Source organism: Oncorhynchus masou, chromosome 23 (assembly GCF_036934945.1).
Source record: "Oncorhynchus masou masou isolate Uvic2021 chromosome 23, UVic_Omas_1.1, whole genome shotgun sequence".
NCBI lineage: Eukaryota > Metazoa > Chordata > Actinopteri > Salmoniformes > Salmonidae > Oncorhynchus > Oncorhynchus masou.
The window spans coordinates 64,585,871-64,607,557 of NC_088234.1; positions in this window are offsets into that span (position 1 = coordinate 64,585,871).

A 21,687-nucleotide genomic window follows, 5' to 3' on the forward strand; every position below is an offset into this window, starting at 1 on the left:
CCTTCATACTGGGATTGTAACGCAAGCTGATGAACTCATAAAGCATCTCATTCTGGCCTCTGAATGTGTCTGAATGTGCCCATCAGTGGAAAATTATCACTGGGCTTGGAAATCTGAAATTATTATAACAAATTGACACACACACACACACACACACACACACACACACACACACACACACACACACACACACACACACACACACACACACACACACACACACACACACACACACACACACACACACACACACACACGCACACACACACACACACGCACACAAACGCTTCATTTTCAATCCTAATGTATACAATATACATTTTACAAAATATGCATGGTTTTGGTTTCCATCCCCAAATGCCAGTTTGTGTTTGAAGCCCTTTTCTGTGACGTCTTGAAGATGGCTGTGGGTAGAAGTTGTTTTGGCTTTAAGCTCTTTTAATGAAGACTACCGGAATTAGGTTTGGTTAGATTGGCTTTATATTTAGTTTGGCATCTATGTATTAGGTTGCAGCTCGTTATACAGTAGGCCCATTGGTGTCATTATACATAATGTTATGGCCACAAAAGTAGCAGTTTAAGCAGAAGAATTTCACTACACCCGCAAAACATCTGCTAAAGATGATATGTACAGAAAGCTCATCTTCAACATTCTGGATAGAAAAACTCGTGGCCCTACACATGTTAAATTAGATAGAGAAAAAGGCCACACACAAATGGATATTTTATAAAGCTGAGGGGACATTCCCCCTTTATCTGTCTCCCTTTGTTCAATAGCACTTGATATGTTATTATTTTGGATGTGTGTAAAACCTCTCTGTTCAAATGGGATCAGAGTCCTGGCAGACTTCATGTGTTATTATTTTGGATGTGTGTAAAACCTCTCTGTTCAAATGGGATCAGAGTCCTGGCAGACTTCATGTGTTATTATTTTGGATGTGTGTAAAACCTCTCTGTTCAAATGGGATCAGAGTCCTGGCAGACTTCATGTGTTATTATTTTGGATGTGTGTCACGCCTGCTCCCGCTCTTCCCCCCTGGCGCTCGAGGGCGCCAGGCTCCCCAGCATTGCGCACTCCTGCCACCATCATTACGCACACCTGCCTTCCCCCCGTCACATGCATCAGCGATTATTGGACTCACCTGGACTCAATCACCTCTGTCATTACCTTCCCTATATCTGTCTGGTTCCTCGCTCTGTTCCCTGCTTCAGCATTAATTGTCGTTTGTCTTTGTTTACCCATGTGCTGACGCTGTTCTGTTACCTTTCTGTTCCTGATTAAAATGTTGACTCCCGGTACCTGCTTCTCATTTCCGGTATCAGTCCTTACAGATGTGTGTAAAACCTCTCTGTTCAAATGGCATCAGAGCTCTGACAGAATGAATGTGTTATTATTTTGGATATGTGTAAAACCTCTGTTCAAATGGCATCAGATCCCTGACAGACTGTTGACTTTGGAGAGAGAGAGGAGAGATGTTAAAAGGTTATAGGAGCTGTCTGCCCCCTCCTTTGAACAGGGCCAACAACACGGCCAACAACACGGCAAGCAACATGGCCAACAACACGGCCAGTAACACGGCCAGCAACATGGCCAGCAACATGGCCAGAAACACGGCCAACAACACGGCCAGCAACACGTCCAACAACACGTGCAGCAACACGGCCAACTTCACGGCCAGCAACACAGTGAGCAAGAATAGCCAGCAACACATCCAGCAACACGGCCAGCAACATGGCCAACAACACGGCCAGCAACACGGCCAACTTCACGGCCAGCAAAACAGTAAGCAAGAATAGCCAGCAATACTGTGAGCAAGAATAGCCAGCAACACGTCCAACAACACGTCCAGCAACACGGCCAACTTCATGGCCAACAACACAGTGAGCAAGAATAGCCAGCAACATGTCCAACAACACGTCCAGCAACATGGCCAACAACACGGCCAGCAACACGGCCAGCAACATGGACAGCAACACGGCCAACAACACAGCCAACTCTAAACTTCACAGCCAACTCCATAAACTTCATGGAGACACTGGGTGAAAGTGCCATCCTGCCTGTACTGTGTGTGCGTGTGTGTATTTGCGTGTGTGTATGTGTGTTCCCTGTTGCCAGCAGTCTGAGAGCTATCTGGAATTTCCATCCGTGCTCAGGCCTTTCAGGAATGCTGAACTGTCCCCTTCATTGAAAGGCTACCCAGCTTTGAAGACTGGGGTTGCGTCCTAAATGGCACCCTATTCCCTATGGAATCATTGCACCAGTTTTGACCAGGACCCAAGGGGTGCAGTATATAGGGGATAGGGCACCGTTTGGGTTGTGCCCTAGGACTAGGGGGTGTGCTTGGCCTAACAGCTTGGAGAAATCAAATGTGTGTGTGTGTGTGTGTGTGTGTGTGTGTGTGTGTGTGTGTGTGTGTGTGTGTGTGTGTGTGTGTGTGTGTGTGTGTGTGTGTGTGTGTGTGTGTGTGTGTGTGTGTGTGTGTGTGTGTGTGTGTGGCCAGGCATTGTGCCACCACAAACACCCGCCTCCCCAACGTTGACTTAATCACAGTAGGAGGCGCAAGCCTGCGCGCACGCACGCACACCACACACACACACACACACACACACACACACACACACACACACACACACACACACACACACACACACACACACACACACACACACACACACACACAGCGTTGAAATCCACTCCCATCATGTTCCCTTCTGACATGACAGGAAATGAGAATTCCTGCAAAGGAGAAAATAAAATAATATGAACTTGGAATCTCTCTGAAAGCAAATAAACATCACCCACAGTCTCCAAGTCTCACATCACCAACACTCTCCAAGTCTCACAGCACCCAGGGTCAAACTCTACTCCAAAACTTTGCTTCAGAACACTGTCATCCTCGTCTGGCACTGTTGATCACCGTCTGTCATTTGCTCATACTTGGATAAGCTTTCTTGATTGTTTGGTCATACGATGTGCCAACCACTGCGGTCTATTCAACCACGAGGGATGGGGTCATGCAGCAAAACCTGCAGCAAAGCAGGTTTGGCCCCGGTTGATATACATCGATGGAAGACACCAACGCAACCCCCCCATCAACCTCTCTCCTGTCTTCTCTAACTCTTTCCCAGATGGTTGATGTACATTGGAATGTTATCTTAGTAAACTAGGTGGTAAAGTCAAAGTAAGCATTGAATGTAATTGTCCAATAAGAACAGCAGGGTAAGAAATAAAGCTTGTAAGTCAAAACAGCATCGATACATGTTCAAATATCCACATTAGTTTACCAGCCTACTCGGTATGCATGGACATCACCTGATGCATCACAAAGTAATGTGCAACCTGGGATGTCTGGAGCCGTTTGGTGTCCCTGGGACAGTTCAGTGTCCTGACTTCCATATTCCGTCCAAAGCCCAGAGTTACGACCACTAAGCTCCGTGGGAACCAAATCAAACAGCCCTAAAAACAATAGAGAGGAGGAGAGGGGGAAGATTTAAGAGGTTGCACCGTAAAAACAATCTGCCAACCCAGCAAACGGAACCAGGGAGCATCTCCTCCAGCTGGAGAAGGAATAAAAACAGGGAGAGAAAGAAAGGGTTGGAGGGATAGAAAGAGAGGGTGAGAGAAAGAGAGAGAGAGATAGAGAGTGTGTGTGTGTGTGTGTGTGTGTGTGTGTGTGTGTGTGTGTGTGTGTGTGTGTGTGTGTGTGTGTGTGTGTGTGTGTGTGTGTGTGTGTGTGTGTGTGTGTGTGTGTGTGTGTGTGTGTGTGTGTGTGTGTGATAATTCACTCATGTATAATCCCTTGTTAATGATGTTAGTTAATTATGTGAGCCAGTTTATCCCCTGACTAGAGACAGTTTATCTCCTGATTAGAGACAGTTTATCTCCTGATTAGAGCCAGTTTATCCCCTGATTAGAGCCAGTTTATCCCCTGATTAGAGCCAGTTTATCTCCTGATTAGAGCCAGTTTATCTCCTGATTAGAGACAGTTTATCCCCTGATTAGAGACAGTTTATCTCCTCATTAGAGCCCGTTTATCTCCTGATTAGAGCCAGTTTATCCCCGGCCAGTTTATCCCCTGATTAGAGACAGTTTATCTCCTGATTAGAGCCAGTTTATCTCCTGATTAGAGCCAGTTTATCTCCTGATTAGAGACAGTTTATCCCCTGATTAGAGCCAGTTTATCTCCTCATTAGAGACAGTTTATCCCCTGATTAGAGACAGTTTATCTCCTGATTAGAGACAGTTTATCTCCTGATTAGAGACAGTTTATCTCCTGATTAGAGCCAGTTTATCTCCTGATTAGAGACAGTTTATCCCCTGATTAGAGCCAGTTTATCTCCTGATTAGAGCCAGTTTATCCCCTGATTAGAGACAGTTTATCAAATCAAATCAAATTTATTTATATAGCCCTTCGTACATCAGCTGATATCTCAAAGTGCTGTACAGAAACCCAGCCTAAAACCCCAAACAGCAAGCAATGCAGGTGTAGAAGCACGGTGGCTAGGAAAAACTCCCTAGAAAAGCCAAAACCTAGGAAGAAACCTAGAGAGGAACCAGGCTATGTGGGGTGGCCAGTCCTCTTCTGGCTGTGCCGGGTAGAGATTATAACAGAACATGGCCAAGATGTTCAAATGTTCATAAATGACCAGCATGGTCGAATAATAATAAGGCAGAACAGTTGAAACTGGAGCAGCAGCACGGCCAGGTGGACTGGGGACAGCAAGGAGTCATCATGTCAGGTAGTCCTGGGGCATGGTCCTAGGGCTCAGGTCCTCCGAGAGAGAGAAGGAGAGAATTAGAGAACGCACACTTAGATTCACACAGGACACCGAATTGGACAGGAGAAGTACTCCAGATATAACAAACTGACCCCAGCCCCCGACACATAAACTACTGCAGCATAAATACTGGAGGCTGAGACAGGAGGGGTCAGGAGACACTGTGGCCCCACCCGAGGACACCCCCGGACAGGGCCAAACAGGAAGGATATAACCCCACCCACTATGCCAAAGCACAGCCCCCACACCACTGGAGGGATATCTTCAACCACCAACTTACCATCCTGAGACAAAGCTGAGTATAGCCCGCAAAGATCTCCGCCACGGCACAACCCAAGGGGGGCGCCAACCCAGACAGGATGACCACATCAGTGAATCAACCCACTCAGGTGACGCACCCCCTCCAGGGACGGCATGAGAGAGCCCCAGCAAGCCAGTGACTCAGCCCCTGTAATAGGGTTAGAGGCAGAGAATCCCAGTGGAAAGAGGGGAACCGGCCAGGCAGAGACAGCAAGGGTGGTTCGTTGCTCCAGAGCCTTTCCGTTCACCTTCCCACCCCTGGGCCAGACTACACTCAATCATATGACCCACTGAAGAGATGAGTCTTCAGTAAAGACTTAAAGGTTGAGACCGAGTTTGCGTCTCTGACATGGGTAGGCAGACCGTTCCATAAAAATGGAGCTCTATAGGAGAAAGCCCTGCCTCCAGCTGTTTGCTTAGAAATTCTAGGGACAATTAGGAGGCCTGCGTCTTGTGACCGTAGCGTACGTGTAGGTATGTACGGCAGGACCAAATCAGAGAGATAGGTAGGAGCAAGCCCATGCAATGCTTTGTAGGTTAGCAGTAAAACCTTGAAATCAGCCCTTGCTTTGACAGGAAGCCAGTGTAGGGAGGCTAGCACTGGAGTAATATGATCAAATTTTTTATCCCCTGATTAGAGCCAGTTTATCTCCTCATTAGAGACAGTTTATCCCCTGATTAGAGACAGTTTATCTCCTGATTAGAGCCAGTTTATCTCCTGATTAGAGCCAGTTTATCTCCTGATTAGAGCCAGTTTATCCCCTGTTTAGAGCCAGTTTATCCCCTGATTAGAGCCAGTTTATCTCCTGATTAGAGCCAGTTTATCTCCTGATTAGAGACAGTTTATCTCCTGATTAGAGCCAGTTTATCCCCTGATTAGAGACAGTTTATCCCCTGATTAGAGCCAGTTTATCTCCTGATTAGCGGCGGGTTCATCCCTGACTAGAACTACTTTATCCCCTGACTAGAGACAGTTTATCCCCTGACTAGAGCCAGTTTATCCCCTGACTAGAGTCAGTTTATCTAGAGCCAGTTTACCCCCTGATTAGAGCCAGTTTATCTCCTGATTAGAGCCAGTTTATCTCCTGATTAGAGCCAGTTTACCCCCTGATTAGAGCCAGTTTATCTCCTGATTAGAGCCAGTTTATCTCCTGATTAGAGCCAGTTTATCCCCTGATTAGAGCCAGTTTATCTCCTGATTAGAGCCAGTTTATCTCCTGATTAGAGCCAGTTTACCCCCTGATTAGAGCCAGTTTATCTCCTGATTAGAGCCAGTTTATCTCCTGATTAGAGCCAGTTTACCCCCTGATTAGAGCCAGTTTATCTCCTGATTAGAGCCAGTTTATCTCCTGATTAGAGCCAGTTTATCTCCTGATTAGAGCCAGTTTACCCCCTGATTAGAGCCAGTTTATCTCCTGATTAGAGCCAGTTTATCCCCTGAGTAGAGCCAGTTTATTCCCTGACTAGAGCCAGTTTATCCCCTGACTAGAGCCAGTTTATCCCCCGACCAGAGCCAGTTTATCTAGAGCCAGTTTACCCCCTGACTAGAGCCAGTTTATCTAGAGACAGTTTATCCCCTGACAAGAGCCAGTTTATCTAGAGCCAGTTTACCCCCTGACAATAGCCAGTTTGAAGAATCATACCAGAGAAGTCAAAAAGAGCTGAAAGCACTGTACCCTGATTAGCCTTCTTGAAGCATTGTCGGAAGATGCAATTATAGCCCAGAGAGGGAGACATCAAAGCAAGCAGTAAATGTTTCTAGTGCCTATGCAAACATGTATGCCACAATGGATCAGGGTTGGGGTAAATTCCATTTCAATTGAGTCATTTTGAGAAAGGAATGGATGTTTCAATGAAATGTTTTGTAGTATTAACACAGTGACTTTTTTTCCTACGGTAAAATAGGAAATACCCTTGACAGATACAGTAAATGCATCCAGTTTGCAGAATAAGACTTGTGTGTGTGACCTGAGACCATCTGATCCGACTGGATGTGGGGTTTAATGTTGCTGGCAAGTGGGGGAACAAGTTGAGGAGCTTGTCCATGAGTATTCAACCAGGCTTGAAATGATTGACATTTCCCTTCTGCCCGTGGGCATGAAGCTAGAAGCTGTGAGAGAGGTGGCCCTAGAAAAGATTCAACATCTGCTTGCAAATGTGCCTCTCCCACAGAAGGTTCTGAGGGAAATGAATAACAAAACTGTTAAAATGGGGAGAAAGCGGCTATGCTTAAACACACTCCACGTAACGTCGTCTTCCTGAGCCAATAGATAGAGGGGTTTAGGTATCCCGAAATATTGAGTGGATTTACACTGCTACCAGGCTGACTCACCTTTTGAACATGCTCAACATTGACAACGTGACATTTAAGGAGTTATCCTCTCTTATCTGGACCTACGGAGGACGAAGGTTCCACTGGCCAGGGACACAGAGGACAACTTCCTAGGCTTCATTTTGAAGGCCAATGGAAAATTGAACACTCGTGCTGCGGGTTTTGGAGTCCAGTCAGACTGGCAGGACCTCAACAACCTGTGCAACAGGACCGGAGCTCAGGTGGACACCGACTGATATGCAAACTGAGCCAGTGACGGCCTCTGATGCAGTTGTGGCAGATCGCAGTGTTGTTGTGGAAGCTTCTGTCACCCATGATGGAACATCTCATCCTACATCCAGGACAACACTCATTGATATCATTTTCTATTCTACATGAGCCAAATGTAATGGAGTCTATTGCCGATGTTGATGAATACACCTGTGTGCCAAATACACCAGATATTGTTGTTGTTTGGGGAGGTGCTCATTTTGGAAGTGGGCTGCTCATTGGATGCCTACATGGAGCAGGCCTTTGCAGAGAACCTGCTTAAATACCAGCCCCTAGAGGCATGCTGGGACAGCCTGGGGTGGAGGTGCAAGCTGGTGGCCCTGATATTTGGCAGTCTCAGCCACGTACACAGGCTTGCAGTGTGTGACCTCCAGACTGCAGGACTGACAAAAACTAGGGCAAAGCAATTTGCTAGGTACTGCTCTGTTTCAGCTGTCGTGGGCAGCCTAGTTGTTTGAAAAAGTAGGTGCTTTCTGTACCCTTGAATGCCATGTGTACAGGGACCTCAGGGACCTGAAATAGGGACCTGAAATATTTGGATCCTTTTTTTTGTAAATTTGATTGGTGGATACAAATAAAGTATTTAAAATATGTGTGTGTGAATTTGGTATTTTACTAGGATCCCCATTAGCTGTTGCAAAAGCAGCAGCTACTCTTCCTGGGGTCCACACAAAACATGACACGATAGAGATGTTGCTCTCAGTTCTTTTTTAAACAGAAGTCTCATGCAATAATGGATCTATAGAATGCTGAATGCCTTCTGGAATCTGTTCTGCATTTAGGCAAGTAGGGTGAGGATTTAATAATAAACAGACATGAAACTTAACAACAACAGCGTCTAGATAAGAGAAACAATATAATGGGAATGAAACTGAGGAAGTGGCCGATATAGGGGAGGCAATCAATGACGTGATAGAGTCCAGGGGAGTCCGATGAGGCTGTGTATGCGTAACGATGGTGGCAGGTGTGCATAATGATGAGCATCCTGGCGCCCTTGTGCGCCAGAGAGGGGAGCAGCCATGACAAAGTGTGTGTGTCACAGCTGTGTGTAAGTTATGCAAACAATTTGGAAGCAGTAATGTAGTCAGTCTCTCCTCGACTCGGCTGAGATAAACTGGTCATGTATAGTATTTATGACAATGACAATGAAAAGCAAGACGTGCCACTCTGTTCTGGGCCAGCTGCAGCTTAACTAGGTCTTTCCTTGCAGCACTCGATAACACAACTGGACAATAATCAAGAAAAGATCAAACAAGAGCCTGCAGGACCTGCTTTGTGGAGAAACAATATAATGGGAATGAAACTGAGGAAGTGGCCGATATTTGTGGTGTCAAAAAAGCAGAGCATCTCTTTATTACGGACAGACCTCTCCCCATCTTTACAACCATTCAAGATATATTTTTTTCACCATGACAGTTTAAATACATTGCTCTTAGTTTTAGAGATGTTCAGGACCAGTTTATTCCTGGCCACCCATTCCAAAACTGACTGCAACTCTTTGTGAAGGGTTTCAGTGACTTCAGGAGCTGTGTTTGCTGATGCGTATATGGTTGAATTATCAGATTACATGGACACACATGCTTTGTTCAATTCCAGTAGCAAGTCATTGGTCAAAATAGAAAAGAGTAGAGAACCTATTGTGTGTGTTTATGTGTGTGTGTGTGTGTGTGTGTGTGTGTGTGTGTGTGTGTGTGTGTGTGTGTGTGTGTGTGTGTGTGTGTGTGTGTGTGTGTGTGTGTGTGTGTGTGTGTGTGTGTGTGTGTGTGTGTGTGTGTGTGTGTGTGTGTCTACAATTGAATTTCATCGACAGACCATGTCCCTCTTACAGAACAGTGTACCAGCATAGATAGATAGATAGAAATGGAGAGAGTGTGAGATGTAATCACAGATCACACAATAGCTAAGAAAATATAATTCAGCGTTTCCCAAACTCGGTCCTCGGGACCACAATGGGTTCACGTTCTGATTCAAATGATCATGATGAGCTTGATGATTGGTTGATTATTTGAAACACTGCTGTAATTGCAGAATTGTTCAATTTAAAATGAGAAAATGTATATAAATTTACTGTCATAAAGAAGAAGAAAAAACACACATATCCTACTGTCTTCTCACAGCAAATATCCAAGTTACTGTGCATGTAAAGCATTATAAAAGTCCCAGAATGTCTCACATTGTTGCTATAAAAATCTATTTTTCTGTGTGAAATGCCCAGAAACTGACATTTTCCTAAAGGGTTTCTCCCATCTGTCTATAGCCAGAAGATTATGAGTATATTTCTCTGCTGGCTCATTTATCTGAGTATATCCCAAATGATACCCTGTCAACTGCTTTTCAACAGGACTCAGGTAAAGGTAAAGTTCAGGTAAAAAGTAGTGCACTAAATATGGAAATGGTAGGCCATTTAGGATGTCACCATCAAGTTTTGATGACTCAGAGTTGGAGGTTTGATTCCCACAGAGCACCACATATACATTACTGAATATACATTATGTTGTTAACTGTGTTAACAACAGTGTTAACTGTAAACTCTATGTCATGAAAGTGGATTCAAGTGTCTGCTAAATTACCAAATTATATATTTTTTTGTTGATTCTAAAAGTCTGTTAGACAGTATGTATTTCCCAATATATACCACTTTATTGGGGTAGTCTGGATTGTCCATCTCTACAGATGGACCTACTATCAACAAACTATCTGTTGATAAGCAACCAGCTCCTCGTTAGTATAGTGGTGAGTATCCACGCATGTCACGCGGGAGACCGGGGTTCAATTCCCCAATGGGGAGAAAGGAATTTGTTTTTGGGGCGGCAGGGTAGCCTAGTGGTTAGAGCGTTGAACTAGTAACCGAAAGGTTGCAAGTTCAAACCCCCGAGCTGACAAGGTACAAATCTGTCGTTCTGCCCCTGAACAGGCAGTTAACCCACTGTTCCTAGGCCGTCATTGAAAATAAGAATTTGTTCTTAACTGACTTGCCCAGTAAAATTAAAAAACTGCTTGCTAAGGTGAGAGTTAGGGTAAAGGTTAGAATTATGTTTCGGGTTAGGATAAGGTTAGAGTTATGTTCAGAGCTAAGCTAAAGGGTTAGTTGATACACTACATGACCAAAAATATGTAGACATCTGCTCATCGAAAATCTAATTCCAAAATCATTGGCATTAATATGGAGTTGGTCCCCACTCTTCTGGGAAGGATTTTCCACTAGATGTTGGAACATTGCTGTGGGGACTTGCTTCCATTCAGCCTCAAGAGCATTAGTGAGGTTGGGCACTGATGTTGGGCGATTAAGCCTGTCTCGCAGTCAGTGTTCCAATTCATCCCAAAGGTGTTTGATTGCTTTTAGGTCAGGGCTCTGCGCAGGCCAGTCAAGTTCTTCCACGCCGATCTCGACAAACCGTTTCCGTATGGAATGTGCTTCAGCACTCGGCGGTCCCATTCTGTGAACTTGTTTGCCTTACCACTTCGTGGCTGAGCTGTTGTTGCTGCTAGATGTTTCCATTTCACAATAACAGTAATTACAGTTGACCGTGGCAGCTCTAGCAGGGCAGAAATTTTACAAACTGACAAGTTGAAAAAGTGGCATTCTATGACGTTGAAAGTCACTGAGTTTTCAGTAAGGCCATTATACTGCCAATGTTTGTCTATGGAGATTGCATGGCTGTCTGCTTGATTTTATACACCTGTCAGCAACGGGTGTGGCTAAAATAGCTGAATCCACTCATTTGAAGGGGTGTCCACATACTTTTGTAGATATAGTGTAGATAGTTGATAAGTGTCTGTAGAGCCTCTACAGATGGACTATCCAAATACCGCAGAAAGGATTGGGCAGATCTCTTGTATTGCCTAGAAGTCTCTACAGCGTACACATGTGTTGTTGCTATGGTTTCTGGTACCTACTGTAACAGCTTGCTACTGTGTCTTCTCAACCGTCAAGAATAAAGAAGTTAGTTAGGAACAACAGGGAATTTTCTTCTCAAAATAAATGTCCTTTCAGTATATTTCTGAATAATTAATGAGCTGAAATCTGTCTGAGGTGCCCTCTGTGTGGCTCTGAGCTTGCTGCCCAGCGGCCAAGTTACATTGATGTGAGTACAACAATCAGATAAACTGCTTGTAAACTGATTGTAATGGCATCCTGTCAACTAGCTTCGCCTGCTGGGCTGTCGTTGCTGTTGCTTGTCGATGAGATACGAGGACAGTCAACTCAAAGGGGATACAACAAACGAACCATCATAGACATTGAAACGGGATTTCCATTCAAGTCAATGTTTAGTGATGGGTTGACCGGTGGCCATTATTGACTGTTGTAACGGTTTTCTTTAGTTGAAGGAGAGGCGGACCAAAATGCAGCGTGGTTTCTATTCATGTTTAATTTATAAAAACTCTACACATGAACCAACTAACAAAACAATAAACGCGCCTATCTGAAAACAAACACAGAGACAGGAACAATCTGTCACGCCCTGATCTATATTTATTATGTTTATCTTCATTTATTGGGTCAGGCCAGGGTGTGACATGGGTTTATTTGTGGTGTGTTTTGTCTTGGGGTTGTGTGGGGTGTATAGCATAGTCTATGGCTGCCTGAGGCGGTTCTCAATCAGAGTCAGGTGATTATCGTTGTCTCTGATTGGGAACCATATTTAGGTAGCCATATTCTTTGAGTGTTTTCGTGGGTGATTGTTCCTGTCTCTGTGTCTTCACCAGATAGGACTGTTTAGGTTTTCACGTTTCCGTTTTGTTGTTTTTGTATTGTTCGTGTTTTTTCGTTCTTCAATAAATATGTCTCAAAAGTACCACGCTGCATTTTGGTCCGCTCCTCCTTCAACAGAAGAAAACCGTTACACAATCACCCACAAACACACCGTGAAACCCAGGCGACCTAAGTAGGATTCTCAATCAGAGACAACTAATGACACCTGCCTCTGATTGAGAACCATACTAGGCCGAAACAAAGAAATACCCAAATCATAGAAAAACAAACATAGACTGCCCACCCCAACTCACGCCCTGACCATCCTAAATAATGACAAAACAAAGGAAATAAAGGTCAGAACGTGACAACTGTACCCATGACCGCTAGCAAAAGCAATATTGCCAAGGTCTGACAGGCTTTTCTTTACAATTCTAGTCAATTTATTTCAATGAACTTGGACAGTCTCTAGCCAGAGTATGATTTCATGCCTTGTTTCAGGCTGAGTTTATATGATCATGATATATTGTGACAACTGATAGACACACTAAACATTATTCCTGGTTTGTGTTCTGGTGGTTTGGCCTGGTTTCAAGGCTGTTTCTCATTTGAGACATAAGGATTGATCTCAGGGCTTTCTGTCAGTGTCTGTCTGTGTGTCTGTGTTTGTTTGGGTGCGTGCACGCGCGCACGTGTGTGTGTGTGTGTGTGTGTATGTCTGTATTGAACACGGTTTCACAAGCTGTTGATCAGGACTGACTGCACTGGTGTGATGCAAATGATTCAGTTTGGATTGTTGTGCCCTGAACAGAAACACAGATTTTGTCTACTTGGCTTGTCACAATAATTTTTCCATTGAGGTTTATGTGGGTTACAGGAACAAAATATTTGGGAAAACTAGCATGAGACTTCACTGCTAAAAATGCAATCAGTCCACAAGTAGTTTTAATATAGTGCACTTATTCATGATACTAAAAAAGAGACTGAGGGATTATAAATGAAGGTTAGGGGGAGAGATGAAAGATAATCTTTTTCAAAGTTTTCCAAAAATAACACCAAATACATGATTTACAAAGTGCTGGTGTGAGGACATTCCATGAGTGAGCGGTATTGATTGCGATGACAAAGACACGCGCACACAGTCAATCCGTAACACGCACACACATCAACAGGCACACAAATCTTATCTCCAATAATGATGAGAGAGAGCCCTGCATGACAGGAAATGATGTGGCATCAGTCTTTATTTTCAGAGAGGAGAAAAATAAGTAGAGACAGACTCCTACTACTACTTCAAACTACTCTATACTACTACTCAATACTACTATTCCATACTACTACTACTCTATACTACTACTCAATACTACTATTCCATACTACTACTACTCTATACTACTACTCAATACTACTATTCCATACTACTACTACTCTATACTACTACTCAATACTACTATTCCATACTACTACTACTCTATACTACTACTCAATACTACTATTCCATACTACTACTACTCTATACTACTACTCAATACTACTATTCCATACTACTACTACTCTATACTACTACTCAATACTACTATTCCATACTACTACTACTCTATACTACTACTCAATACTACTATTCCATACTACTACTACTCTATACTACTACTCAATACTACTATTCCATACTACTACTACTCTATACTACTACTCAATACTACTATTCCACACTACTACTACTCTATACTACTACTCAATACTACTATTCCATACTACTACTACTCTATACTACTACTCAATACTACTATTCCATACTACTACTACTCTATACTACTACTCAATACTACTATTCCATACTACTACTACTCTATACTACTACTCAATACTAATCTTCCATACTACTACTACTCTATACTACTACTCAATACTACTATTCCATACTACTACTACTCTATACTACTACTCAATACTACTATTCCATACTACTACTACTCTATACTACGACTATGCTATACTACTACTCTATACAACTATGCTATACTACTACTACTCTATACTACTATGCTATACTACTACTAATCTATACAACTATGCTATACTACTACTCTATAAAACTATGCTATACTACTACTACTCTATACTACTATGCTATACTACTACTACTCTATACAACTATGCTATACGACTACTCTATACAAATATGCTATACTACTACTACTCTATACTACTATGCTATACTACTACTACTCTATACAACTATGCTATACTACTACCCTATACAACGATGCTATACTACTACTACTCTATACTACTATGCTATACTACTACTACTCTATACTACTATGCTATACTACTACTACTCTATACTACTATGCTATACTACTACTACTCTATACAACTATGCTATACTACTACTCTATACAAATATGCTATACTACTACTACTCTATACTACTATGCTATACTACTACTACTCTATACAACTATGCTATACTACTACCCTATACAACGATGCTATACTACTACTACTCTATACTACTATGCTATACTACTACTACTCTATACTACTATGCTATACTACTACTACTCTATATTACTATGCTATACTACTACTCTATACTACAATGCTATACTACTACTACTCTATATTCCTATGCTATACTACTACTACTCTATACTACTATGCTATACTACTACTACTCTATACTACTATGCTATACTACTACACTGTACTACTACTCTATACAACTATAATATACTACTACTACTCTATACAACTATGCTATACTACTACTCTATACTACAATGCTATACTACTACTACTCTATACAACTATAATATACTACTACTACTCTATACTACTATGCCATACTACTTCTCTATACTACTATTCTATACTACTACTCCATACGACTACGTTATATAACTACTACTCTATAGTACTACGCTATATAACTACTACTCTATACTACTACACTATACAACTACAACTCTATACTAATACTACTCCATACTACTACTCCATACTACCACTCCATACTACTACTCCATACTACTACTCCATACTACCACTCCATACTACTACTCTATACTATTACTACTACTACTACTACTACCAGTCTATAGTACCACTACGTGTTACTACTACTCTATACTACTACCTTATAGTACTACTAGGTAATACTACTACTATTCTATACTACTATGCTATACTACTACTCTATACTACTACTATATACTGCTACTCTATACTACTAACATACACTATTACTCTATACTACTACGACTCTATGCTACTGCTACTCTATACTACTGCTACTCTATACTACTACTTCTCTCTACTACTGCTACTCTATACTACTGCTACTCTATACTACTATACTACTACCCAATACTACTACTACTATATCCTACTACTCTATACCACTACCATTCTATACTACCAATCTATACTAGAACTCAATACTACTGCTATTCTATACTACTACACATCATATTAACAACCCTCCAGGTGAGCTTCAATGCCATACAACTCTCCTTCCGTGGCCTCCAATTGCTCTTAAATACAAGTCAAACTAAATGCATGTTCTTCAACCGATCGCTGCCTGCACCTGCCCGCCTGTCCAACATACTACTCTGGACGGTTCTGACTTAGAATATGAGGACAACTATTTTTTTGCCTTTACCTCCCTTATCTCACCTCATTTGCTCACATTGTATATAGACTTATTTCTACTGTATTATTGACAGTATGTTTGTTTTACTCCATGTGTAAATCGGTGTTGTTGTGTGTGTCGAACTGCTTTGCTTTATCTTGGCCAGGTCGCAATTGTAAATGAGAACTTATTCTCAACTTGCCTACCTGGTTAAATAAAGGTGAAAATAAACATATTTACAATTACTATTATATACTACTATTCTATAGTACTAATCTATACTACTATTCTATACAACTACTGTGCTCTACAACTACTCTATAATACTACTACTCTGTACTACTACTCTATACTACAACTACTCTATACTATTACTCTGTACTACTACTCTATACTACCACCACTCTAGTCTACTATTACTCTATACTACTACTCTCTACTGCTACTCTCTACTGCTACTTTCTACTGCTACTCTCTACTGCCACTTTATACTACTACTATGTAATACAACTAGTCGATACTACTATTCTATACTACTACCACTACTCTAGACTACTACTGAGGCTAGCCTCACCATGATAAGGCTGCTTCATCAAGGTGAAGCTAACAGGTCCTTCATCAAGGTGAAGCTAACAGGTCCTGCATCAAGGGGAAGCTAACAGGTCCTTCATCAAGTTGAGACTAACAGGCCCTTCATCAAGGTGAAGCTAACAGGTACTTCATCAAGGTGAAGCTAACAGGTTCTACATCAATGTGAGGCTAACAGGTCCTTAATCAAGGTGAAGCTAACAGGGTCTACATCAATGTGAAGCTAACAGGTCCTTCATCAAGGTGAAGCTAACAGGTCCTTCATCAAGGTGAAGCTAACAGGTCCTTCATCAAGGTGAAGCGAACAGGTCCTTCATCAAGGTGAAGCTAACAGGGTCTACATCAATGTGAAGCTAACAGGTCCTTCATCAAGGTGAAGCTAACAGATCCTTCATCAAGGTGAAGCTAACAGGTCCTTCATCAAGGTGAGGCTAACAGGTCCTTAATCAAGGTGAAGCTAACAGGGTCTACATCAATGTGAAGCTAACAGGTCCTTCATCAAGGTGAAGCTAACAGGTCCTTCATCAAGGTGAAGCTAACAGGTCCTTCATCAAGGTGAAGCTAACAGGTCCTTCATCAAGGTGAAGCTAACAGGTCCTTCATCAAGGTGAAGCTAACAGGTCCTTCATCAAGGTGAAGCTAACAGGTCCTTCATAAAGGTAAGGCTAACAGGTTCTACATCAATGTGAGGCTAACAGATTCTACATCAAGGTGAAGCTAACAGGTCCTTCATCAAGGTGAAGCTAACAGGTCCTTCATCAAGGTGAAGCTAACATGTTCTACATCAAGGTGAAGCTAACAGGTGTGGGATCTGTTATCAAGGTAAGGCTAACAGGTTCTACATCAATGTGAGGCTAACAGATTCTACATCAATGTGAAGCTAACAGGTCCTTCATCAAGGTGAAGCTGACAGGTTCTACGTCAATGTGAAGCTAACAGGTCCTACATCAAGGTGAAGCTAACAGGTCCTACATCAAGGTGAAGCTAACAGGTCTGGATGATGATACTCTGAGGACAAACTGGTTAGTATAGATTACATTTATATAGCTAGGTTTACATTGGGTGTCAAACTGCTTAACATTTGGATATAACATACTGTATCTTGCTTGATAATAAAATATATGGAGTCTTACATAAGAGAAAGAGAGAGAGAGAAAGAGAGAGGGAGGGGGAGAGAGAAAGAGAGAGGTAGAGAACAGTGTGGTGTGTGAGAGAGAGAGAGAGAAAGAGAGAGAGAACGAGAGAGAGATAGAGAGTAAGAGAGAGACTCTTACAACCTGGAGAAGTTGAATAGGATCCCATGATGAAGTGTTTTGTAATGTAGTAGTGTGTAATAGTATCATTGTACCAGCAACACCCGCTGGCCTACTGAGGCAAGAAAAATCACCCTGTCAGGGAGAGAGAAAAAAAGGAGAAAAAAAGGTTTCCAAAATCCCCTTTCCTTCTCCTAGTGATGTGCAACTTGGCTCGGACTCTCTCTCACACAGCCAAGTCCCAACCAAGATTAAGACATTGAGTTATTCCATCAGAAGATCTACCGAGGGTGGAGGGGGGCTTATTTGACTGAAAGTGCAGAGGATACCAGAACCAATCACTGCACATATATTTTGTAAAGCAGGAGATGACTCGAATCATGGCCGACAGTTACTGATCAAGGAACATAGAATCATTTCCTTGCTGCAGCTTACTGTGAGATCATAGTGCCACGATGCAGTATAATGTGTGGGAAAGGTTAAGTGCATCATGCTATATTTTATCACACACTTACAAGATGGTGCCGACAGACATAGTTGTCCTGTTCCTAGCTCCTGGCCAACTTTGCAGTATTTTTTACATTTCATTTTTTATTTCTTGCATTATTATTCTTTGAATGTTTCTTGCATTATTACCTACAGCCAAAATATATATTTTGGATATTAGTTTGTCGGTCACTCACCAGCATTTCCACCAGAAATGTGACTTTGCTGAATTGGGTCCTTTGTTTGTACCACCCGAGGCATTTCCACTCATCCCAGGGGCTACTCCAAGACGACGCCGACGGAGAAGAAGAATATGGAGTGGGCTTGTAGGCTGACTCAGAAGGCGTGCATACCATCCACCGCTTTCGAATATTTTACTCTGTAATGTTCAGTCCCTGGAAAATAAAGTAGACGAGACCCAGGCGAGGATCTCCTTCCAGAGATACATCAGGGACTGTAACATACTCTGTTTCACAGAATTATGGCTCTCTGGATATACTGTCCCCGTCCATACAGCCAGCGAGGTTATCCGTGCATTGTGCACACAGGAAGAAAGAACTCTGGGAAAGAGAAAGGCGGAGGTGTATTTTTCATGATTAACTATTCATGGTTTGATTGTGGTAACGTACAGGAACTTTAATCATTTTGTTCTCCTGATCTGGAATACCTCACTATCAAATGACATCCGCATTACCGTCCGCATTACCTCCAGAGAAAATTCTCTTCGGTCATTGTCACGGCCGACACTGGAAAACCACATATCCTGGAACCATAAACTGGAAACCACATATTCCGAGGACACATTTATTGTAGCTTAACAAAGCAAATTTGAGAAAAACACTCCTGAAGTTTTATCAACACATCTCCCGTACGACTCGCTTCTCAAGAATTCTTGACCTTGTCCTAATCCCCCTCCTGTGCCAGCTACAAGGCCCTCCCCGCCCTCCCTTCGGGCAAATCAGATCATGCCCCCATTCTGATACTCCCTTCCTGTAGGCAGAAACTTAAACAGGAAGTACCCATGGTAAGGACTGTTCAAACTTGATCTGACCAATTGGAATCTATGCTTCAAGATTGTTTTGATCACGCGAACTGGGATATGGTCCGGGTTGCCTCTGAGAATAACATTGACGTAAAGACTGACTTGGTGACTAAGTTCATCAGGAAGTGCTCAGAGTATGTTGTTCCCACTGTAATGATTAGAACTAATCCAAAGGAAAAATCATGGATAGTTGGCAGCATTCACGCAAAACTGAAAGTGCTAACCACCGCATATAACCACGGCAAGGTGACTAGGAACATGGATGATTACAAACAGTCCAGCTATGCCCTCCATAAGACAAAGTGGAGTCGCAATTCAACAGCTCAGACACGAGACTCATGTGGCATGGACTCAGACAATCAGACTCGGACTCGGAAATCGATGCCTTGTTCCCGGAAAAGCTAAACACCTTCTTCATCCGCTTCCGCAACAGTGCCAAAGACGCGTGCCATCACCAGTCACGGGGGCCGCGAACTCTCGTTCTCCGTGGCCAACTTGAGTGAGTAATTTAAGTGTGCTAAACCTCGCAAGGCTGCCGGCCCACACATCATCCCTAGTCACATATTCAGAGCATGTGTAGAGCAGCTGGTTGGAGTGTTTAGGGATATATGCAATCCCTCCTTATCCCGTCTGTTGTCCCCACTTGCTTCAAGATGTCCACCATTGTTCCTCTACCCAAGAAAGCAAAAGTAACTGAACTAAATTACTATAGCACTCACTTCTGCCATCATGAAGTGCTTTAAGAGGCTAGCTAAGGAGCATATCACCTCCACATTACCCGACACCCTAGACCCACTAGAATCTACATACAGCCCCAACAGATCCATGGATGATGCAATTGCAATCGCACTGCACACTGCTGTATCCCATCTGGACAAGAGGAATACCTATGTAAGAATGCTGTTCATCTACTACAGTTCAACCTTCAACACCATACTGCCCTCCAAGCTCATCACTAAACGTGTTTTACCGGGTCTATACTCCGCCCTCCGCAACTGGGTCCTGGACTTCTTGATGGGCCGACCCCATGTGGTGAAGATAGGCAACAACACCTCCCATACGCTGATCCTCAAAACGAGTCCCCACAAGGGTTTGTGCTCAGTCCCCTCCTGTACTCCCTGTTCACCCATGACTGCGTGGCCACGCACGTCTCCAACTCAATCATCAAGTTTGCAGACTACACAACAGTGGTAGACCTGATTAACAAGAACAATGCGACAGCCTACAGGGAGGAAGTGAGGCCCCTGGAGAAGTGGTGCCAGGAAAATAACCTCTCCCTCAACATCAGCGAAACGAAGGAGCTGATCGGGGACTTCAGGAGATAGCAGAGGGAGCACGCCCCCATCCACATCGACAGGGCTGCAGTAGAGATGATAGAAAGCTTCAAGTTCCTCTGTGTTCACATCACTGACAACCTGGAATAGTCCATTCAAAGAGACAGTGTGGTGAAAAAGGCCCAATAGCACCTCTTCAATCTCAGCAGGCTAAATACATTTGGCTTGGCCCCTAAGTCTCTCATGAACTTTTACAGATGCACCATTGAGAGCATCCTGTCGGGCTGTATAACTTCCTGGTAGGGCAACTGCACTGTCCACAACAGCAGGGCTCTCCAGAGGGTGGTGCGGTCAGCCCAACGCATCACTGGAGGCACACTGCCTTCCCTCCAGGGAACCTACTACCATAACCCGTTCAAAGGCACTTAAATGTTTTGTCTTGGCCATTCCCCCTCTGAATAGCACACATACACAATCCATGTCTCAATTGTCTCAAGGCTTAAAAATCCTTATTAACCTGTCTCCTCCCATTCATCTACACTGATTAAGATGGATTTAACTGGTGACCTCAATAAGGGATTATAATTTACACCTGGATTAACCTGGTCAGTCTATGGCAGTCTATGTCTGTCTATGTCAGTCTATGCCACTGTCCTGTCCTGTATTGTTCTGTCCTGTCCAGTCCTGTCCAAATATAGGATGAAGGACCAAGTTGACCAGATGGCCCTGGCTGTCCTTAGGCTATTGGAGCCATATCCATCTCTCTACGAAGTGTGTGTGTGTATTTGTGTGTTTGTGTGTGTTTGTGTGTGTTTATCCTAAGGCCACGTACCAAGATCCCTTTCTCCACAATCGTCCACTGACAGCTTTCCAACCTCATGATAGGAGCAGGGAGGGTAAACTGGCTTGACATGCAAGGTGTTCACTGCTAGCTGTCTAATCACCCTAGTCCTTACAGTGTACGGCTTTCTCTTTGCGGCGTTCACCTAGCTTGTGTTTTTTAGTGTGAATAAAGGAAAAGGGGACAAAGAGA